Below are 23337 nucleotides of genomic sequence, written 5' to 3'. Positions count from 1 at the left end.
TTCACTCACTCATTCATTCATTCATTCATTCAATAGACACTGAGCCAGCCAGCTCTGTGTGGTAGGTGCCACTACACAGAAGGCTTATGTGATCTGCTGGAGGCCTCCCAGGGATCCTGTGCTGGGTTTCCCACTCTACTGATGAGGAAACAGAGGCTCTCAGAGGTTACCTAATAGCTCCATGTTACGTAATGATAAATCACGGTCACAGAACAAGCAGGTAGCAGAACTAGAATTCGAACCCCAGTCAGTGTGGCTCTTTGGGTCAGAGGAAGAGCTCTTGTTCTTAGGGAAGGTAAGCCCACAAATCAACTAGGAGCTGTGCAAGGACCCAGGAGTTCGAGGGTGTGTCTGAAAGAAACAGGGTCCTGCCTTCCTCCCTTCCTAGTTATGCTCAGCTCTCTGGAAGCCAGGTCCGTAACCCCGTCAGGAGGAGGCGCTCTGCCTATTCAGGAAAAACTAAGGAGGCAGGTGAGGTAGGGAGGAGCAGGAATTATTCAAAAAATGAAATCTAGCTGCGGATGGAGCAGGATGGGTTTGTTCAGCACTCCGTTCCTCCCCCGCCCACCCATGCCCTTTGTCTCCCAGGGCGCCTCTGAGTTCGCCTGCAGGGTTCAGCTGTCTCTGTCGTCTCAGTCCATTGGCTGAGCCTCCCGCTTCCAGCTCAGTCCCGCTCCTCCCTCCTGAAGCAGGATCAGGGATACCTGGTCCCACAGGTTATCATCGCACCAGGTGACTTCCCAGCCTAGGGAGAAACTGATGGCCCATCTGCCCCTCAGGGCTGGCCCCACCCCACTGGTTTCAAGGAGTGGAATTTCCCCCAAGGGAGTAGTACTGATTACAACCGGATTGGGCCGTGGAAAGGTTTGGGGCTCCAGGTGAAAGCCGACCTGGGAAGGGCCATCCCCAGGGGGCAGGAATGGCTCAGCTCTCTGAGGTGGGGGGAGCAAGAGTAGAAAGCAGGGTGCGAGGAGAAGAGGTGTTCTCTTTCCCAGAGCTGGCCAGACAGGGGCACTGGGAAGTCCTCCACCTTTTCCCAGTCAGGAAGTAGGGGCCTGCTTTGGGCCCCAGCCTTAATAGCCCCCTTTCTGGCCCTCTTCCAGCCAGACGCCCCCTCTCCAAGAGGGAATACTCTGTGAAGCTAAGGGGCATTTGGCACAACCCCCTTTCTAGACCCCAGGCCCCCAGAACTCCCTGCCCAGAGAGCCCCGAGCCTGCGTCCGGGTCTAACAGGGGCTTTCCCTTTCACCTCATCGTCTCAGGTCAGGCGCACCAGAGCCTCTGCGTCCCAGGGTGGCTGTTTGGGTGCAGGGTGAGGTGGGGGCCTGGGGGACGCTGGACTTTGGGTGGTGGGTTAGGACATCCAAACCCACGCGCACATGCTCCTTTTCCCGGCACAGGACAGAAATGAGAGCGTTCCAGAGGTCAGGGCCCCTGTTCACCTCCTGCCCTACCTCCTGGACCCCTCGGAGGAGAGGCCCATCTCCTTATCTCCTTTTGCTCTGCACCCGAGAGAGAGCGACCCAAGGGAAGTGGAAGGTGAGGAAGTTCTCAGAATCCCCTGATGGTCCCCCTGCTATAGTCCGACCTTCAGTGCATGGGTTTGTTTGTTTGTTTGTTTGTTTGGGTACAGTGTAAGCATCCAAGGGTCAGTTTGGCTCGGTGCTGGAGAAAGGGGACAGGGGCTCTCTCTTGCCTCTCCTTACCAGCATGCTCAGAGTCTGTGGCCCTAATGGGACCTGCTCAACTCTGCCACCTCTAAGAGATGATGTCTTTTCTTAACCGATCCCCTAGCTTCTTTCAAGACCCCTCCCTGAGCTTTTTCCAAATGTCCCCAGTCCCCTAGTTCCTGCCTGTGCCCGCCATGTCCAAGGAAGCAGATGCCCTAGACACCTTCTCTTCCTCACCCCTCTCCCCGGGGTCTTTCAGCTTCGGGGCCCTCAGCACCCAGGGCTCAGGGGGCTGGCAGGGATGGAAGGGAGGCAAGCCCAAGGCAGCTCCTGAGCCCCTACAGGGAGGGGCGTGAGTAGATCTGGCCTCACCCCTTTCCCCCAGCCCACTGTCAGCTGGCCAGCCTCATCCCTAGAGCAAAAGTGCTTCCATGCGGGAGGGAGGGAAGCCTGCTCGGTGAGAGAAAGATGAAGCTGGTCCCCCCGCGTGTCAGTGAACAAATTGGGCCAATTTGGTGTGATTAGTGAAGAATTCACATCTGGCCAGCAGAGTCCTCCCCCCTAGCCCAGCCCAGCCTGGCTCCTGCTCCCCATTAGAAGCTATTTTCTCTGACGGCTCCATTTGTCTCTGTAGTGGGGGATTTGACAGCTCCCTGGCCAGCCTGGGGGGCCTGGCTCTGAGTGAGAGGCCCGGGGCCAGGCAGCTCGCCCACCCCCCCTTGACCTGATGCCGTGCGGGTGCCCAGACACCTGTATGCCCCCTCTCTCTGCTCTGTGTGTGCGTGTGTCTCCTCGGCTGGGTGGGGCCTGGGGAGCAGCGTTCTCTGAGCTTCCCCACCAGGTCCCCTTCAAACCCTGAGTCCTCATCTCGCACGATGATGGCTGTGCTCGGAGGTGAACAGAGGCTCGTGTGTGTGTGTGTGTGTGTGTGTGTGTGTGTGTGAGTGGCGGTGGGGGAGGCATGAGTCCGGTGTTCCCTAAAAGAAAACAGTTAGGCATGTGGAAGCGGGGGGCCTGCCGCCACTTACTTCACCCCTCGCTTCCCCTCCCGGAGACCCACTGCGGCAGCCACCCGGGCACTGCCTGCAGACGGCTGTCAGCCGGAGGGCTCAGCCCCAGCAGCGGCTTCAAGGTAGCGAGTGCCACTGGGGAGTGCATCCTTCAAAGCCTTGGGTCTCCCCCTCCCCACCAGGAGTGACCCCAGGTTGCCTGTGTCAAAGGCAATTTGGGGCTATTTAAAGGAGCCCGACCTGGAGGTTACCTGGGCGAATCTCTCCCCTGGGGAATTACCACCAGACGGCAACCTGGGCTTGTCTCCTGGGAGGTTCTCCCCGGCTGCCTGGGAGTCCGGGCTGTGCTGTTGCCTGAGGTGTGTGACGGGGTCCAGGACCTCGGCCCTTGGAGGAGAATTCTCCTGAAGGAGGGGAAACTAGGGGAACCGGGGCTGCTTTCGTTGTGATGTCATCTAGTTTCGGGGGCAGGCAGTGGAAACTTTTCAGGCCTTCAGCGTTTTTCCATCGCCACGTGGGTGCCTCAAGAAAACCGGCAGAGAGAAGGGAATCAGACGTCTGTGACCCCCCCAATCTCCAGACGTGCCCTGGGAGAGGGCGAGCAGCTGTCCCAGTCCCACCCAGACTACGAGGCCTCCAGAGCCGAGCAACTTCCGGCGCTGAAGCCTGCACAGTCCCGGGCACCCTGGGATGCCGGTCCCCTGCCCTGATCACCAGCCCCAGAGACGAGGCAGAGGGGTTGGGGGGGGGGAACCAGTTCCTTGAGGTCTGCGGCCTGATTCCTCATTCGGTTTTATTTTGGTCTTTTCTAACTTTAGCCTGATGCCATATTATCCTTGGTAGGGTCCTCAGCCTTCTTTTCCAGGTACTGCCTGGGGTGTTAGAAGGATGACCTGACTTGGGGGGGCCCGTGGGGCGGGGAGATGGTAGCTTGGTCCTTCATCTCATTCCTGCTGAGGACCATGGGCTTAGGGTGCGGTCCCAGCAGCCCTTGCTGGCTGGCTGGCTGTCGGGGGGCACTGACCATCCAGAGCCCATCTCTAACTAACACCTGAGCCTTCAGAACACTCGCTGTGTGTGGTGTCCGGAGTTATTCACCCATTTCAGAGACGGGAGAACTGAGACGGAGTCATAGGCCCCGGGCCTGAGTTAGGGGAGAGCAAGGCAAGGGTCTCCTGGCTCTTACTGCCAGCCCCCACCGTCTCACCCCGTCTCCTGTTTGGACAAAGACGGCTGTTTTCTTGAGGTCAGGAATAAGGCCTCAGCCCCACGTTGGGGAGAGTCTGCTGCTCCTCCCCAGAAAGTGGCCTGAACCCCACTCACCAGACATTAATTACAGAATTAACTAAGGATGGAGGAGCAGGAGGAGGTCGCCCTGGCAACACTCCCAAGGCGGAGAAGGGCTGGATATCAGACCAAACCTGCTCTCACTGGCATCAAAGCGGTGGAAGCTGAGGAAGCCAAGAAGTAAAGGGGCTGTGGCCTTGTGCAGGGACCGAGGGGCGCCAGGAGAGCAGGGACAGCAGCAGCCCAAGCGCTGCTCCCACTGTCCCCCACAATGGGCTGCTCTGGGGCGGGCCCCCACCCGCCCCTGCCTTCACTGTCCCTCCTCCGCAGGCCCATTCCCGCTCCGTCTCTCCCCTCTCTCCTCCACACACCTGCCCAGGGCCCTTAGAACCTAAACAGAGAGCAGCAGGGGGCAAGAGCTGAGCTTGCCCTTCTAACTCAGCTCCAAGTGATGTTCTAAGGGGGACTGGAACATTCTCAGGAGGGTTCTCTGATGGTTTCTTAGGGGGTCTGATGCCTCCAGGTCTATGGAGGCCCTTGGGAGGCTGTGGAGTTTAGAGACGGGCTGCCCGGCTCCCTTTTCTGTGCTGTCCTAACCGCCCCCAGTGGACGGGCTGACGCTGGGGCATCCCCCGGGAGGCGATGCCTTGTGCACTGGTTTGGCCGGGCGGTGCTGGAGCCTGGATGGAGCTCCTCTTAGGCAGCAGGCTCTTCTTTAGGACCAGAATCCCTCCAGGAAGCCCCTCTCCTATCGTGTTGGCCTTTTTTTGGAGGGCTCCCAGGCCCAGGGGTGGAGGGAATGCAATTCCACTACTGGGTCAGAGAGGACACACCTCACAGTCCTGACACTTGGTCTCCATGCTGGGGAAGCCGAGAGGTGGAGTGCTGGCCAGTTTACACCCTGTTTGAATTTGCTTCAAGCCAAAGGTGACTTCCTGTTTCCACCACCAGGCTTCAGGAGAGATCAAAGGCAAGCGCCGTGAGTTCAGGGGAGAGGAATTGAGGAGGGCTGGTGATGGGAGGGGTGGAATTTACGTGGCAAGCTGCAGCAGGGGAGGACACAAGGGACAGAGGCAGAAGTCCCAGATCCCTGGCTTAGGTCTGGCTGTGCCTATTCCTCCTTGACCCTTCCTCCAGGAAGCCCAGGTCACCTCTCCATCCCTGAATCCTGACCTGGTGACAGGCTGTGTGCGTGCCTCTTCTGTTTCCCAGTTCCTCTCTTAGCAGGGGTCTGGCTCCAGAGCAAGGGCCTCGGCAAAAGGAGAGGAGGAGACGCAAGCGCCCTGGGCACTCCCCTCTCGGCACCCGCCCCCACCTGTGCGCGGGGCTGGGCGGGAGCACGGGGGCTCAGGCAGGCAGCAGCTGTCACTCACGCACTCACGCGGGAGGAATGCAGACGGCAGGGCTGCCCTGTGGTCACGTCTCCGCCCCACCGACAGAGGTAGGCGCCCAGGTACCCAGCCTGTGGGCCTTGGGAGCTCGCCAAGCTGCTGATGAAAGGCGCTGCAGATTAACCCTTTCTTGACCACACCCTTCGCTGCCGCCTCCGGCTGCTGGGTGGTCGTTGACTGAGAGGGGCCAGAAGCTGGAGCGGAGGCTGGGCCTGCAGGCTAATGAGTGGGCGGCCTCAAGCCTGGGGTGGTGGTGGGGGGGTCCCCCCATTGGCCTCAGCCCCTGTGGTTCCAGGGCTGATACGGGGAAGGGATAGGACTCTCCATAACAGATGGCACCACCTCCTCCCCCTGCCCCCCAGATCCTCCAGTGGGTGCTAGTCAACCTCCCATTTCGATGGGCTCTCTCCTGGAAATTTTCTGGAGTTCAAGAGCACTGGACAGAGAGCCCAGAAATTCATGTGTTCATCCAACCCACACACATAGAAGAGCTGAGAGAGTCAGCTCAGCCATTACACTCAGGGAAAGTGGGCTCGGAGTCCTGTTTTCTCCAGACTGAAGACACACAGCATCAGTATTTCAAAATGCGCGGTTACTTATTTGTGTCTGTTTTAGCAACAGCCCACACTTCTCCCCCAGGCCGGATCTCAGGCAGATGCCTAGTGTATAACTCAAACACAGCAAAGAGTTTCTGACTGGAGTAGGGGGTGAGGTCCCCCTTCCCTCTGACCCACCTCACGAGGTGACCTACGGAGGTCCCAGGACACACAGTTTGGAGAGCTCTGAGATCTAGGGACGGTATGTGTCCTTTTTTTTTTTTTTTGTTCTGACCCTTTCTCTTCCTTTGGTTTGGGTAATTCAAAGTAGCATCTCTGTTCAGTGGGGGCTTTGCCAGATAGGTGTTTGCCCTGTGTGTGTGTGTCGGCGGGGGGGGGGGGGGGGCACTGTGGGGCACTCCGTGATGCCGGGAGAGGCAGGGGCTCCACTTCCAGGGTCTGGGGCTGTGTCCACCTCGTGATCACCGTTCAGGGTGCGTGTCCTGAGGAGGCCTGTGCTCCCTGTCTGTACTCTGGAGCCAGTGTGTCCCCACCGACCCCGTGTGCCACTCGCCCCTCCTCTCTTTCCGTTCTGCCAAGAGTTCCAAAGATCCCGCTTTGCACACGGTGTCCCCCGGATGGGCAGGGGGAGGAGGGCAACGAGAGTGGACCTGAAGCTGTCTCCGAGGTCAGCTCCCTCCGGCTCCTCACCCTGCTCCGCTCCTGTCCACAGGCGCATCCCCCAGGGATCAAGGTGCTGTGTTGAGCCCCACTGAACCGGGCCTCAGGTCTGGAAGGGCCCCCACGTCTCCCCTATCTTATCAGCCTCCCTGGGGAGACTCCTTGCCCCCTAGGAGGGGTGGGGGCTCCAAGAGAGGCGGGAAGACTGAGGTGCAGTGAGAGGCGGTGCTGAGAGGGGGCAGGAGCCGGGAGGCCTGGCGCCCAACTCTAGCCCCACCCCCAGAGGTCTCGATGAGCCTGACAGAGCCTGACCCCCCCCACCGTGGGGGGTGGGATGGGGGCAGCTGTGCTGTCCTGAAGCTGGGCTTCTGAAGGGATGGGGAACAAAGGCTTTGGCTGTAGCAGGAGATTGGAGAGAAGACACCAGGAAGGACTCCACGGACTCCACGGACTCCACGGATGCCCAAATATGACCCATCTCCCTCCATGACCAGGGCCTCAGGCATGCCTTATCCTTAGAGGGGCCGCCATCTCCAAGACAGCACGGCTGGACTTTGGAAGTCATCCTGAATGTCCACTTCCGTCACCATCTGGCCAGTCACCGTGACCCACTCCTTCCACAGCGTTAGCCTGCTTTCCTTCCCACTTTGATTGCTCTGGGCTCATTTAAACACTTTTTACTGAGTGATCTGAGAGACAGAGAGAGACACCGGTGTGTTGTTCCACTTATCCAGGCATTCACTGGTTGTTTCTTGCATGTGCCCTGCTGGGGGAATATCGGGGACGGCTCTCTAACCAACTGAGCTGCCCAGCGAGGGCCCGCTGAGGCCCTTTTTCACAAGCCCCGGAGACGATGGCAACCGTGGCTGATTCCCCTGGCTCCAGGGGAGCACCCCCCCGCACCCGTACCCCCCCAGCCCTCCTCCGCACTTCACTAAGAGGGATCTCAGAATGCAGGTTGGAACACGCAACTCCCATGCTCAGAAACCTTTGATGGCTCCCCACTGCCAGCAGGATGAGGTCCCGGTGCTGCCTGGCATTTATAGCCTGCCCTGATCTGCTGCCAGCACGCCTCGCCAGCCCGGGCCCCTGCTACGGATTCCGTCCCCTTCAACTCCAGCCAGTGGCTCGTTTCACCCTCGTCCTGCCGTGCACTTGAGCGGCCGGCCGACCACCTTGGCTCACAGACAAGCTCGTTCCTGGCACTTGGGGTGTCGTGGGGGAGAAGGATTAATCATATAATCCCGTAAATAAATATATTCTTACAGACTGCGAGAAGTTCAGGGTGTCTTTAGGAACTCAAGGAGAAGTTACAATGGAGCGGGACAGATGCAGGTTGGAGACGACACAGAGAAGGCTTCCAGGAGAAGAGGCATTTGGGGGTGTTTTTCGTTACCCCTTTGATCTTCTGTCGGGACGGATTTCCCTGTCTGCATACCCAGATTTTTTGGGTGTCTCTGCCTAGCTTGTCATTCTGGCTTGAACTGGAGTCCGTCTTGTGTATTGTTGCCCTTAGACCCTGAGAACTGAGGGAGCACGGCTCCTTACACTTAGAACACCACAGTAGGTGGTGCACACAGTAGGTCTGAAACACAGGAGGCCTTTGGTCAAAATATTCCTATTTTTGAGCGGAGGGTGTGAAGACTTCTGCCTTGAATGGGCCTTGAAGCAGACCTGAGAACAGGAGGTGCTCCCGGACTGGGATTCAGCTCGGCCTGGCCCAGACGTGAGGGATGGGAAAGACGGTCTTCCGGTCATTCCCTCTCTCCAGGGCTCTGTCCCCTTCCCGTCTAAAGGACTCCAAGTCCCCCCAGTTCTGGCCTAGGAAACAGCATTCCATTTGGCTCAGCTTCTCTCCCACTTAGTCCCCTCGTTCGCTCCCCAGACCCCGGTGATCCGGTGATCCGTATTGGATAGAGGGAGGAGAAGAGGGAGGGGGCTATCTTTCCTGCTGGGAGACTTGCTGTGGGCGTCATTAGCTCCACATCTGCTGCCTTCCTTCGCCATCTCCTTACGGCCCCGACCCCTGGGCAGTGCCCCCTGCGGGCCGCCCTGCTGGTCTCACTGCAGGTCTGAGAGAGGTCTCAGAAGGCGCTCTTCTGGCCCTTGGTAGCACCCCCCGCCGCTAAATGCCAGGCAGTTCCTCCCCCTCCGGCTCCTTGGGCACAGAGCACAGAAGGGAGAGAGGGACTAGGCTGCCTGCTTTGAGGAGGGGTGTGGGGGGGGGGGAGGAGGGAGGTTGCTTTGGGAATGACCCTAACCTAGAGCTGCTTCTCTGCATACCCTGCCTGTCCCCCAGCCCCAGCCATTTCTAGATCACAGGGCGGTAGGCAATTTCCCAGGTTTTCCAGCTCCCTCCAGCTTCCCCGGGGACTTTCCCATCGGTGGTGAATTTTGGATCCGTGCAAGGAGTGGGGGGAGGCTGTTAAACCCCTGAAGGTGCCAGGCTCCCCCTTCGTGAATCCTCTGGTCTGATGGTGAGGGTCCCACCTCAGTCTCAGGGAGCTTCCCAGTCTGGGGGTGGAGACGCAGCCTCTGCTGTGACGCTGCCCCCAGGGTGCTGAAGGGCATGGGATGAAGCCGGGACACAGAGGCCTCGCCTGTCCATGTGGGCCAGCGGCTAAGGTGCCCCAGCAGGCTGCCCAGATGGAGTCTGCTCTCTCGGCTCATTCTTTTCCTCCAAAGAGCCGCGTCTGGTAGTCTCACCGCAGTCTCCAGAAGCCAGGGGACCGCCGATGCGGGCAGTACAGGTGGCAGCCAGCAGTACAGGTGGCAGCCGGCAGGTGGGGGGGGGGAGGAATGTGCCCCAGGCCAGGATGTGCCCAGGATGCCACTGGACAGTCCTGGCAAACCCCCCCCCCCCCACAGTGACCTCTTCACCCCACTGCCTGCACCCCATGGTCCTAGGCCCTGTGCCAGGGGTCCCGGCCAGGGCCTGGGTTCAGGTAGCCATGCTAGGGAGGGGCCTGGCCTCCACACAGGAGGGACAACTTGTGGGGCGTTCGTCACTGCCGCAGCTGAGGTTTTAGAAACGCTGGTCCTCGGCTGGCTTGTTTAATCCTTCCAGTTAAATATGGATTCACCCCCTTTTACAGGTAGGAAAACCAAGGCTCGGGATGATGAAGTCACGGGTACAATTTACCTCGTGCAGCCTGGTGTGGAGACGCAGGGGGACCCTGAGGGTCAAAGGAAGGGGGTGACTTAGGGACCCACAGCTCCCGTGGGGCAGGGGCAGGGGCAGGGGCAGGGATTCCATCCAGGGGTCCTTCCCAGCCCACGAGGAAACTTCCCCCGCAGTGAGGACTGGACCGGAGCCGCAAGTGGCGACCGAGGGGCAGAAGGGACCGCAGGGTACCAGGGACCCTGCCCTGAACCACCTCCGCCCACCTCCTCCCCCGCCATTCCTGAGGCTGAGGGAGAAGGCGGGGAGATGGTAGCTCCCAGAGCCCCTGATTATCACCAGAGAGCTTGTCCCCACTGCCACCCCCCCCCTGCCTTGTGTGTGTGACCGCCCAGGTGTTCCCCTGTCACAGGCCCAGGGCAGCATCCCCCAGACACCCCATGTGCCTGGTGGTCCTCTCCATGGTGATGCCTCAGAACATGGCCCGGGGCCCAGACCACTGAGTCTGGGGACAGACTCCCCAGCTTTGCTCTCTGATCCGGCTGGCTGTTCCCTGCCTCCCTCTGCTCCCTCCCCGCCAGCTTCCCTCCCAAACACTCAGTCATTCATTCCCCAGACCACCTACAAACCACCCATTTGCCTGGACCACACAGCTCCTCTGCCCAACTCAGCTCCTGGGGATAATGGCCGCGCCCCCCACCCCCATCCTCCCAGGACCCACCCCCAAGCCTAATTACCACCTTGGCACCTCCGGGCGGGGTGGGGGTTGGGGGTGGGGGGGGCAGCACTGACCTCCGTTTATGCTTCCCAATCTCTTGGGCACAGGAGGCCCGTTCTCCTCTGGACATCAAGGGGCAGGAGCAAATTAGAGACCCTCAGCTGAGCCCCCTCTGGGCCCTCCCACCGCCCAGTCTCGGGGCCCAGGCAGCTGGGGCAGGGCAGGAAGGTAAGGTGGTGGAGACAGACCCTATTTGCTCCTCTGTCTTCCTGGGCACAGTGACACGGTCGAGGAGGAGCAGACCCAGACTGCCCTCAGGACAGGGTCAGGGAGGACTCCCCAGAAGGAGCACGAGACCAGGAGTCGCACTGTCCCTGTCCCTCTGCTCGTTTGAGCCTCAGTGTCCTAGTGCATGAGAGAGAGAGGAGACAGCTGACCTCTGTGGCCTCTAAGCGCTCTCCCAGCTCAGGGCCTTGAACCCCAGGGAGGTGCCTGCGCGGTGCAGACGGAGGTCTCTGCACTGCTGAGGGGAGCCCCCCCTTTCTGAGCAAGGAAGCCAGGAGAACTGAAGTGGACGCAGGAGCCTGCTGGAGGAGGGCAGGTGGTCAGGGCAGGGAGACAGAGTGGGGTCGGCCTGACTCCCGTCTACACTGGGCGGGAGGCGGCACTGGGTGCCACGCCAGGTAAGGAATGCGGGCGGCAGGAAGCCCTCACAGGCTCTGGAGCTGGTGTGCTCAGCTCCCCGCCCCTACCCCCCAAGTGGGCAAGGTGGTGGCAAGGGAGGGCCTCCCTAGAGCGGCTTGTGATCCTGAAGGGGGCCCTGTGCCTTTCTTTCTGCCACGTCTACACTGACCCAAGTCCAAAGACAGCTCCGTGAAGGCAGGGACCAGTCTACGTCAGTGCCCAGCATGGGCCCTGGCCCGGGGCGGCGGGGGGGGGGCACCCAATAAAGTCGGGATGATGAGTGGGGCGGGAGCAGCTGGGGGGGGTAGTGAGGCAAACCCAGACGTGGGAGCTGACCTGCGGCTCCCGGGTAGGGGTCGGCAGGGAGAGGGCGAGCCGTGGGCCGGGGTGGTGTTGATAGGATAGGTTCACCCTTACCAGGCAGAGCTGAACCAGGCCTAGGCCCTGGGGGCCAGGGCCACCAGGGCCGGGCCAGGGCGGATGAGGTGGTCTCTGTGGGGTCTCTCTAAGGATCCCTCCTTCCCCCATAATTATTTCTGATTAGCTTCACCACAACAGTCAGGCTGGAGAGAGGGGGGTGTTTGGGACACGGTGGGGAGGGAACAAGGTGGAGCAGAGCACTCAGGACAAGCCAGGCCCCCCAGCTGAGTGCCCTCCCCACCGCCACACACACACACACACACACACACACACACCCTGATCTGGAAAATTCCAATGGCGCCCCATCGACACAGGCCTGAGAGCAGCAAGGCTTCGGGGAAAGCAGGCCCTGCCGACAACACACCCACGTGCACACACAGGACAGACACTGTTGCCAAGGTTCCTGGGGGTGCCGGGGGAGCACAACTTCCAGACAGAGGGGAGCAGGGAGCAGAATGTGAGCTTCAGGCCAGGGGAAGCTTTGGCAGGCCCATCCACCACCGTAACTCAGGGCCAGACCTGGAGCAGTCCCGCACCCCGGTTGCCGGTCCCCCGCAGCTCTTCCGGGGGTACAGCGGCCCTTTCCACTGACCGCGCTAAGCGGTTGGATCTACAGATGGAGGAGCAGTGTCCGAGGCCCTCACCCACCGGTTCCTCCTGAGATAGTCCAGTGAGGGACTTCTGCGGCGGCCAGGGGGCTGGGGTCCCCTCTTCTCTAGGATGGGGGAGTGCGGGGGGCAGGACCCTCCCTCCACTTCCTCAGCAGCCCAAGCAGGAGTCAAAGCTCAGGTCGCCCGCATTCTTCCAGAGTCACTTCCCGAGGAGGTGGAGGGCGGGGGGCAGCACAGGGAAAGCGCCCGCTCCTTTCCGGACTGTTCGGGGCAGGGGGCGGGGAGCTAGGTGCTTGTGGACTGGGGGAAAGAGAAGAAAGGTGGGACAGGCCTGCTGCCTCTGGAGCCTCATCTTTGGAGAAACTATTATTATGTAATCAGTAGTAGTATTAGTTGATAATTAAAAAGACGAAAGAAACTTCCCCTAGCTCTGAGCACCAGGCTTCCTTGCTTTACAGCCTTTCATTGGCTTTTATGGAGACCCCAACCTCTGCAGTCAGAGATCCCCCCAGTCTGATGCCCAGTCCCTCCCCTGGGGCCCCCTAGTCTGAACAGAGCCAACTGCTGCCCTTAGGGAGCCTCTAGTCTGATGCGGAGACACACTACTCAAACCGGATGGGCGCTCCTGACCCGATCTCCTCCTTGAGTTCCCCCCTCTCCAAAAGGGAGCCAGGTTTTTAGAGGTGCTAGGGACCACGGGGCAACAGTGATTTAGGGAAGGCACGCAAGCTTTCTGGGACCGTTGCTCCCTGGTGGCAGCAGGCTGCCTGGAGGAGGCAGGCCGGCCCGGCTGGGAGCGCAGGGGAGGCCGCCCCAGCGGCGCTCCCACGACCCGGGCAAGACCGTCTGGGCGCCGTCTCCGGTCTCGGGGCCTGCGGTCGGGGCACCGCGGGGCCGTGTTTGAGCCGGTCAGCTCCCCACGGAAATTACAGGGGCGCTCGGCGCTGCGGTCGCGCCCCCCGGGGCAGCACCCGCTGGTTGGAGGCGTTTAAATTGAAAGCAGCTTTGGGGAGAGGGGGCGGACGCGGGCCGCCCAGCGATGGGAGGGGGCGCCGGGCACAGCGACCCCATTGTCTGCGCCCGCGGAGGGGCGGAACCTTGCGGTGAGCGCGGCGCCCCCTCCCCGTGCTGCGGCCCGGGGCGCTCCCAGACGGTTCCCACGCTGCCCACCGGCCGTGGCCCCTAGCTCCTTCTTCACCTGAGTCTCCCCCGTCCCTCCTCTGGTTGCGCACGCGCACCGAGCCTCCAGGAGGCCCTCCCAGACTGACGAGCACTAGGAGCCGTGGTACCCCGACGTCAGGAAAGGTCAGGAGGCCTGGATCGATTGAGTCCTCTAATAGGCTCCGTGACCTTGGACACATCTCCTCCTTTCTCCGGGCCCTAGTGTCCTCTATAAAAATGTAGATACTTAAACCTCCCTGCCTCCCTCTCTTAGTTACATTAAAGATTATTCGTGCCAGTGTAAGGGAAAGCGTTGTAAAAACTGCGAAGTGCTACAGACCCCTGGGGAATAATATATGCCAACGGTAACTCCCCTGAGCCCTACTTCCCACCGTGTGGTTCCTTTGTACACAGGGTGCAGCTGCTGGAAATCCAGCTTGCTGTGAATGGGGTGAGGGGTGGGGGGAGGTAAGCAGGCAACAACCTAAAGCAGGGGAAACCACAGTGAACTTCTTGGAGGAGGGGAAGTTGGAGCAGAGCTAGGGAGGAGGGGAGGAAGCAGTACTGCAGAATGGAGCCAGACGGCCCTGCCTCCTGGGGAAAGATAAGGAGGAGAGGCGGGAGCTAGGAAGGAAGAGGGGCTCCTTGAGATGAGCAGCTCCTGCCCCGGGGCTGCAGCTGCAGAAGAGAGCTGGGGACAATGGCTGTTTGCCCAGGTGGTACGTGGCATGTCTCCTGGGAAGGCAGATTGGCGGCAGAGCCTGGTGCAGCTCGGGGAGGTGGCCGGGGGCCATGCCTGTTACCCCTGGGGAGCAGCATGGGGAGCTCCCCTTGACCCTTTCCTGGTTCTTTTCCCCCCTGAAGGCTCTGGGCACCCAGAGGCAGGCCCCTGGGCTCCGGGCACCAGGTGCGGGGAGCTTGGCTTGTTGTTTCCTCTGCTCCCAGCAGCAGAAGGTTGTTTGTTCGGACTGGTGCCCGGGGACGTGCCCACGTGCTCCACACCTGGCAGAGCCACATGTCTCTGCTCTTCCTCCTGGAGGTCCCTAGTGGGCAGTCAGGCATGAGGGCAAAGCCCACGGCGCCAGGTCCCCGGTATGGCCACCCAACACCTATACACTAGGTGGCCGGCCGGAGGGAAGAGGAACCTGTAAGGGCTCGGGGAAGAGGAGACGGAGGAGCAGCCCTGGGAAGGAGGGAAGGGAGAGGGTGAGGCCGAGGAGGAGGGAGGGCAGAGGGGCTGGGCCAGGTGTTTGCACCGGAGGAGCAGGAGCGAGGCTGTCAGATAGAGTTCCTTCCTAGCCCTCGCCCAGCACTCCGGCCCGCCCCGCCCCCCAGGGCTCAGGGGCCCGCAACAGAGAGGGCTTTGATCTGGCAAGTGGAATGAGATCTACAAGTGGGCTTTGGGGCACAGACAGGGGGGCTGCTCATCGGCCAGTCCTCTCTCACCTTCTCCCCTGGCCCAGGCAGCTGCCGAGCCCACCCACCCACCCAGGCGAACTCACTCTTCCCCAGGCTGTGCCGTGCAGCGGGGCACACAGGACAGGGGTGCCGTGGGAAGAGAATGAAGGAGCTCAGGAAGGGGTGGGGACCGCCCAGAGTGACATGACTGGTGAGGGCTGGGCCACCCCTATCCAGAGAGCTGGGAAGGCTCAAGGAACCCCCTAAACACCCAGACACCAAATGCAACCTCATTTGGATGCAGGATCCCAAAAGCTTCCTAGACACCAAACGGTATCAACAACCAAATACTAACAGGTTGTACTCCCCGTTCTGGCCTAGAGCAAGCCTTCTGAGGGTTCTCTCCTTCCCCCTTTCCTCCCCACCCCTCCAGCCCTCCCACCTTCATGCCCCTACTTCCTCAGAGCCGCAGGCTAGCTTCTGCACATACCACACACCTCTTGGACCATAAGTGAGCCTTTCCCAAGCCCACCTCTTGTGGGAAGCCCACCAGACTGAGCAGGGATGGAGAAGTGAGGAGCCAGACACCCACAGGCCTTGGTCTCCAGACCCCACAACGGGCCAGGCCTGAAAGAGACAGTGTCCAGCTCCACCCCTGCCCGCTCTGCCCAGCCCCAGGGTCCTCAGGGTCAGGCATTTGAGCAGTGGGGGGAGAGGACAGGGGCCGAGGCTTCTGCAGGCCCGAGTTTCCAGCAAACAGCTCAGCATGGGATGGGGAGTGACTCTTGGTTGGTTCCAACGCTTCCTTGGGGTCAGGGATGGAACTCTTGGGAGTGGAAGTGGGATGGGAAGAGGCTTAGTCTCTCATCTGGGTCATCCCTGTCATCAAAATGCCCACGGGCAGCCACTATCCCAGAGGAGTCCTTGCTCTCAGGAACACAGGTCTGATGCTTCCAGGAAGGGCAGCTGGAGGAGGGGGGCAAGGAGGGGAGAAGGTAAGTCACCCCAGATGACTTCTGAGGCTGCTTCTGAGCCAAGACTCTGCGGCCCTGTGAGCCCGAGAATCCCGGAGCTGGAGCTGTTGTGGTCCTGAGATACTAGGACTGGAACCATTGTCTTCACAGTAATGGCTCCAGGCTCTGCTACCAAACTCTCCACAAGCAGTCTCGCTGGGACAGGGAGCCCGACCCGCTCTGCTCAGCTTCAGAGCCCGCTGGCCAGGCTGCTTCACTGGAGTCTTCGTGCCCTCAACGCTGTTCTCCATGGGGTGCATGATGCAGCAAACCACCAAGTCCAACGTCAAGTCCTGACTAGTGCCTTTGGTGGAAAAGCCACAGGTGGCAGGGTGGGTCCTAGCAAGGGAGAGATGAAGACCGTCTTCTTCTGGGTCCCAGAAAGAAGCTTCCTGGAGGAGGAGAGTGGGCAGGAGAAGGGGGTGGGGGAGGAGAAGAAGAGGGTATTTCAAAAGGGTTAGGAGGCACCGTCATTCTGGATAGCCGGGAAACAGTCTTGTTTGAGAACCGAGGAGAGGAGGGGCCAGAGAAGGCAGGAAGGAGAAAGGGAGTCTGGTCTGGCTGTTTTCCCCTCCTCCACCAGCCATGGGCCCAGAGTCTGAGGACTCAGGCCCCAAGGGCCAAGTAGGGCCGTGCCCTGAAAGCCTCCTGTTTCCCACCCCCAGCTGCTCAGCCCTCTGCTCCGGGCTGGAGGCCACTTTCAGCTCCTCTTAGGCTGAACCCCTGGGGGAGGGGTCCCGCTGATCTCCCCCAGGGCTGATTAACAGCACACAGCTGGAGAGAGACATCTGCTCTTCCCCTGGGGAGGCCTGTCCTTGTTCCCCAAGGGGGCGGAGCCTGCAGGCACCTTCCTCTAAGGAGACTGGGCTGCCTTTGCAGGCGTGGGAGGAGGCTGGACAGAGAGAATAGAGACGGTAAACACTGATCTAGTGCTGGCCTTCTGGCGGGTGGGGACATCTGTATTTTGCAGAGGGGAAACTGTGACCCGAGCAGCAGCAGACCCTTGCCCAAAGCCCCCCACGGGTAAAAGGCTGCGTGCCAGTTGGTCTGGCCCCAAAGCCAGTTCTTTTCCTGCTTCAAGGAGGTCCGTGCCTGGCCGCTGTGTTCTGCCCCTGTCTCCACCGCACCCCCACCCCTGGCCGACAGATCTGCCCCCAAAGGAGCTGCAGTGTTGACGACTGTGTCCCTTCCTGGAGGCGGGGCCGGTAGCAAGGTTGCCCCCAGGGCAGGCCCACTCCCCATTTCTGGTCGATGCTGCAACTTTTCTGCCAGCTGGTGGTCACGGCTGCCCATCTCCGAGGGCCTTCTACGTGTCAGCCGCCGGGCCAGGCATTTTAGAGGCCGACAGGCTCATCCTCTCAGCGGCTCCAGGAGGAGGTCCTGTTACTCCTTCCACTTTACACAGAAGGAGAGAGCGGCTCAGAAAGCTGAAGGAGCGCTGAGGATCGCACAACTGAGAGCGGCGGGGGCGAGGCTGACCTCCAGAACCCTCTGGAGGAAGCGCTGTATGATGTGGTGACACCATGGCTGGGGCTGTGACTGTCCATCTCCCCTAAGTGGGGTCAGCTGGATTGGAGGAGCCAACCCTCTCATGCCCGCCCTTTCCACGGGTGGTCTGGAGCTCTGCCGCCAAGAGTGAAGGCCACCCCTCCCGGCCCAGGCTGCTGGGGTGCAGGGGTCTACTCACTCTGGTCACAGATTGGGGATCAGCTCCCTCCGAGGTCAGAAAGAAAAGACTTGTGAGTGTTTGGAAAGTAGATAAAGGGGCAGGCTCACATCCTGCTACTCATTTGCTGTGAGACCTTGGACAAATTATCTAGCTTCTCTGTGCCTCAGCTGTGCCGCCATCTGTAAAATGAGGAAACGAGAGTGGCAGGCTCGTGGGGATAATGAGAGGGTTGAGTTGGAGAGACTTTGCAGAGTGCGGAGCAGCGCCCGGCACACGGGAAACGTGATTGATTTATTATTAGCTGGAGAATCGGGAGGGGACTGTTTAAAAGGAGAGGGTGGGACATACGGACCAGTCTACCAAAAGGATGTGGCTGAGTTTGGGGAGGGGCATCTAGGTGACCTAATTTTCAAGGCCAAGGGTTCCTGAGAGGGAAGGAAAGGGTGGATGGTTTCCAGGTGACATTCCTCCCTTCCCGCCCCCATCCCCAGGAGGATAAAAATTCCTCACAGGTTTCTGTGCTTTCATGTGGAGCCTGCCAAGCCTTGGCCAGCATTCCTCGGCTCCTCCTGCCTCCTGGCTCCTCCTGCCTCCTGCCACTGGGGGCTGGTGGAGAGGGTCATCAGCCCCTTTTACAGCTGTGTACACTGTGAGGGTAGAGGCCAGCACCTGAGATCCCAGCTGGGAGCTGCATGAAGCCAGAGAGGCTTCGAGGCTGAGGACAAGGGGAGGAAGCCCGTCTGGGTGGATGTTCAAGGGCACACCCTTAAACCAGCACCTGCAATGTGCGCCGATGCCTGCGATGGGGACCAGGAGGACCAGGCCCATCCTGCTGCCATCCCTATCATGACAGCCCCCAGAGACAGTGTTCCATGCGGACACCGGGGGACATGCAGTGTTGTCCCAAGGGATAGAGACCCCGACCTGTCTCTGCAGCTCCCAAGCCACTAAGGGACAGGCAGGACCAAGAGAGACATCTATCCCAACTGATCAGAACTAGGGGGCCAGGGGAGATGGCAGAGAAAATTGCATGGGTGGAGAATTAAGGGCGGGCTTCCTGGAGGAGAGGGTAGGAAAGATCAAGGCCTGGAAGGGGAGGATCAGGGTTGGAGCCGCAAGGCTGGGTGTGATTGGACACGGAGGCCTGCTCTTTTATCCTTGTGTGTGCATGTTCTTCTGCATCCATCTATCCATCCAGACATTGACCCATTTTATATTTGTCTGGACAGGACCTGCAAAAGCCCTTTCCCCACCAGCTGGAGCTGTCCCGTCACAGGACGGGTTAAATGACAGGTAGTGAGCTTCACAGAAGTTTCACGAGCAGCTAGGCAGGAAGGAGCCCTGAACAAGGTGGGAGCTCCTTTAAGTGTCCGCCAAGGTGTCCTTCCTGCCCCGGAGTGCTGTGAGGTCCTCGACCTCTAGTCCTGCCCTCTGGCCGCCTGGAGCTTGTGGCCTCAAGCCGGCTGCTTTCCCCATTTCTCCCATTTGCTTCCCTGTCATCTCCAACTCGCCCCTCCTCCCCGCTCGGGCCTGGCCCCACCAAGGCCCACGTGGACTTGCACGTCCTTCCTCCCCAGCCCCTCTACTCCGGTCTGGCCTCTTTGTTATGGCCAGGACCACCTCGGAAGGACCTTGCTGTGAGTGTGGACTTCCCTTGCTCAAAAACCTCCATGGCTCCCCATTGCCTCCAGCAAGACAACCGAGGGCCCTAATCCAAGTGGATCCCAGGCTTTCACGCACTTTTACACAAGACATTTGCCCCACCTGCAGCGCACTCCCGATCTCTTGGCCACCGGCGTGTGTGCAGCACAACTACTGCTTCCGGTCTGGGCTCAGGCACTGCCTCCCGAAGAGGGCCCTGGCTGGTGCCCCCACCCAGGCCATGACTGAGTTGCAGAGATGGTTTCCAGGAGGGCAGGGCCACATCTTCTCACGTTTGTACCCCAAGCACCCCGCAGGCACTCGCTCCACAAATGCAACCCCACAGTCAAACGAGTCCATGACTGAGTGAATTCCTGTCCTTGAGCTTGGAGGACTCCCATCTTCCCATCGCTGCCTGCCAGAACCCTTCTCTTCCGTTGAGGGCATCTTGGAGCCTCCCCATCCATAACAGCACCCCTGGGTCCCTCGCCTGGGACACCCCACTCCTTCCTTCACCCCCGGGGGATCATGCTCATCATCTTTGTGCCCAGGGAGAGCTTCCGTGAACTGAGCCCTCCTTCATGCTGTCGGCTTGTTATTCATGTTGATAGACACTTCATGCTCTAGAAATTGCCAACACCCTCTTCAAAATTACTTTGGTGGAGTTGCCGAGCTCCTGTGGCTACAGGGGCTGGGCCTTACTGTCCCGAGGGGAGGCAGCTATGAACAAGCCCACTGAGATCAGGCCACTACGGCCTCTGCCCCCACATCAGAGCTGAGTCACCGGGTCCAGAGAGGTTGAGTCTCCTCTAGGGTCACCCAGCCAGGGAGTGGAAGGCCGGGCTAGTCCCCAGACCGCTCCTTGTTCCTCGTGGCCGGGCAGGAGTCCTGTCACCCAGCCTGGGACCACCCAGCACAGATGGGTGCTCGATAAAGGGAGACGTCCGTGGTACAGAATTTCTTTTTTTTTAAAATTTGTGGCACGTACTTTTTTTTTTAAAGATTTCATTTATTTATTTTTAGAGAGGGAAGGGAGGGAGAAAGAGAGAAAGAGAGCAACATCAATGTGCGGTTGCTAGGGGTCATGGTCTGCAACCCAGGCATGTACCCTGACTGGGAATCGAACCTGCGACACTTTGGTTCGCAGCCCCACACTCAATCCACTGAGCTACACCAGCCAGGGCAGAGTTTCTTTTTAAAATGACACCAAATGCAGCTTCTTATTTTGAGTTTTGTTGATCGAGAATCCAGTAGTGTCCCAACCAGGTGATGAGTCATTTCTATTTCTGATGAGAGAAGACATTTCCAGGACGACTCATCACTTCCGGGATGAAACGGAAGGGCCGATGCTGCGGCCCTTTGGGCTCTCGAAGCAGCTCCCTGGCCGCGGGCAGGAATGGGCCCCCGAGGAAAGGTGGTGTAAAGGGGTCCAAGAAGAAAGTGGCGGGTCCACTTTCTAAGAAAGATTGGTGTGATGCGAAGGCACCAGCTACATTAATATAAGAAATGCTGGAAAAACACAAGTCATGAGAACTGAAGGAGCCAAAAATCGCATCTGATGGCCTCAAGGATCGTGTTGTTAAAGTAAGCCCGTTGATCCACAGAATGATGAAGCTGCATTTAGAAAACTCAGGCTAATTCCTGGGGACAGTCAGGGCAGAAGCTGCCCGACTAACTGCCATGGCGTGGACCTTACGCAGGACAAAATGTGCTCGTGGTCAAAAGCTGGCAGACGGTGACTGAAGCTCATGTTGGTGCCAACCCTACCGATGGGTATTTGCTTCATCTATTCTGTGTTGGTCTTACCAAAAACCACAACCATCAGATTTGGAAGACCTCCTACGCTCAGCCTCAACAGACCCATCAAACCTGGAAGAAGGTGATGGAAAGCATGACCCGAGGGGTGCAGGCAAATGTCTTGAAATAAGGCATCAGGGCCCTGATTCCAGGCAGCAGTGGAAGAGACATAGAAAAGTCTCGCCAGTCTATTTATCTGCTCCATGTCGTCTTTGTCAGAAAAGTCGAAACGCTGAGAAGCCCAGGTTTGCACCGGGAACACCCACTGAGCTTCACGGTGAAGGTCGCAGTGCTGGAAAAGCTGCTGAAGAGGAGACAGGAGCTGAAGTTGGATGAGCTGATAGTTACGAGTCCAAGAATCTGTTTAAAATTCAGACGTTTAACAGTGACGAATAAAAAATCCCATTTATGATTAAATAAAAAAGACAAAGTCAGGCCACTCTTGGTCTTCCACCTACCTCCTCCGTTGTGCCTCTGCTGAAAGAGGGGGGTAGGCCTCACCTCTGGGGGCCTTCTTCCCACCCTGGCAGCTCCCGTGATTGGTCAGAGGTGGAGTCCTGGGTACCCCTCTGCTCCCTCTCAGAGTAGAGAAGGACTCCATCCAAACTGGAAAGTGAATCCCTTTGCCCTACCTGGGAGTCTGACCCCATATCCCTCGCTATGGCCACCCCCGTCTGTCCCTGCTCTGGCCCCACACGGAACAAGCCTCCTCTGCCCTCTGGACCTCTTGCTCCATCCCTGAGGTCTTTCCTCTCTTGCTGTAGAGCAGGCTCCCAGCCCCCACCAGGCTCACCTGCTTGGCTCCTTTCCCGGGGGACACTGAGATGTTATCCCTGGGGTTATGGGCCTCAATTGGGGCATTGTTCCCACCGGGTCCAGAGCAGGACAAGGGAGGGACGGGGCAGACACTGGGAATGTCCAGGTGCCACACAGGCTGGCTTTGTCCTCCTCCTCCTCCTCCTCCACTTCCCTCCCTGCCCTTCTACCCGTCCAGGCCCCCTCCCTCTCACCCCCACCAATATCACAGACCCTCCCCTCGCCTCCCCCCAGGCCCCTCCACTGCCAGGGGCAGGGCAGCTGTCACAGGGGTGGGGTTCGGGATGGCCTCCGGCAGTCCTGCAGGAGCTAGGTGTCCCCTCTGCATGGTCGTGCTCTCCAGAGCTGGGTCCTCGCTCAGGTAGGCCCAGCCCTGCCTGCTCGACTTGTCTGGCGGTGGCACCCCTGTCTGGGAAGCACCCTGTCTGGCCCTTGCCCTAGACCTGCCCCCTCTTCCCCTGTGCCATCCAGATCCAGCCCAGCCTGAGCTGCCTCACGGGGACTTCTCCCAGGAGACAGAACAGGCCGAATATAAAAATCAGTTCCCAAGAGCTGACCCCAGAACCAGGACTCCTGGAAGCTGTGTGACCTTTGTGAGTCACTGCATCCCAACGGCTCCATTGGTCTCATCTATAAAATGCCACCGTTGGACCGTCTTCTCTGAGTTTTTCCCTCGGCTCACCTGTGCGGCAGCCTCCTGGGAAGGGGGGGGACACAGCTGGAGACTGACCGGCAGAGAAAAGATTTCCTGCCCCCAGGCTTCTGCCTCTCCTTAACCTCCAGCCTGAGCTTTGTCCCCGAAGCATGAGTGACAGCCAAAGAAAGCGCATGGAAACCTGCAGCCCTGCACGTGAAACCGATCCCCAGCGCCAGATCCAGTTTCTCCTCTCGGCTGCCCCCAGGCCGCCCTCACACCTGCTCTGGGCCCCTTTGTACGTGAGGCCAGGAGCGCTGGCTGTCTTTCATCCACCTCCTGCCCCATTCACGCCTTAAGCCTGGGGCACCGCCTCCCGCCTCCTAGGTGGGGCGTGACTGCTGTCCGTTGGCCAAGGGGGCACCCCAGAGCCTGGCTTTCCTTCCCCCTTCCCTCACCTGGAGAGAGAAATCACAGAGGAGGGGGATCAGGGTGAAGAGGGCGAGGGCAGGAGGGAAGCACCGTGTCCTGGCGGATACAGCAAAGAGGTTCAATACTGGGGGTTTTGTTCAGAAGGGCTTCTTGGAGGAGGGGCAATTCCTCCCCTGGGTTTAGGACGCGTGGAAGCCCAGCAGTGCCCCAGAGCAGGTCCTCCCCTTCAGGTCAGGACTGATGGGAGCCATTCACTGAGTCAGTCAGCTGACATTCATTGATGCTGACTCCGTGGGAGGCACCGTTTTAGGCGCTGGGAATACGGCTGCAGACAAAGCCAAGACCCGGCTTTAACAGGGTTTGTGCTCTTGAGTGGGGTTGAAGAAGACAGATACAAACAGATGAGATGTTAGGTGGTTACAACTGCTTAAGAGAAAAATTAAAATGGATAAGGGAACAGGGGGTGACCAGGGGACAGTTTAGCTGAGGAGCTCGGGCCAGCCTCTCTGAGGTGACGTCCGAGAAGAGAGCTGGGTGGACAGCGGGGGGAGGATATCGCAGGCAGAGGGAACGGTCAGTGCAAAGGCCCTGCGGCGGAGACAGCGGGCCACATTGAGAAAATTCAAAACGTGGAGTGGACGGAGGGG

The 23337-nt window shown here is 59.6% G+C and overlaps 1 pseudogene; it reads left to right on the top strand.

The window, feature by feature from the left end:
* The first annotated feature begins 20340 nt into the window (after positions 1-20340).
* LOC114503831 lies at positions 20341-21144 on the top strand (annotated as a pseudogene).
* Positions 21145-23337: the final 2193 nt, after the last annotated feature.

This window comes from Phyllostomus discolor, chromosome 8, assembly GCF_004126475.2.
Source record: "Phyllostomus discolor isolate MPI-MPIP mPhyDis1 chromosome 8, mPhyDis1.pri.v3, whole genome shotgun sequence".
NCBI lineage: Eukaryota > Metazoa > Chordata > Mammalia > Chiroptera > Phyllostomidae > Phyllostomus > Phyllostomus discolor.
The sequence above is the reverse complement of the archived record's forward strand: the minus strand, read 5'-3'. Positions and strand labels throughout refer to the sequence as shown.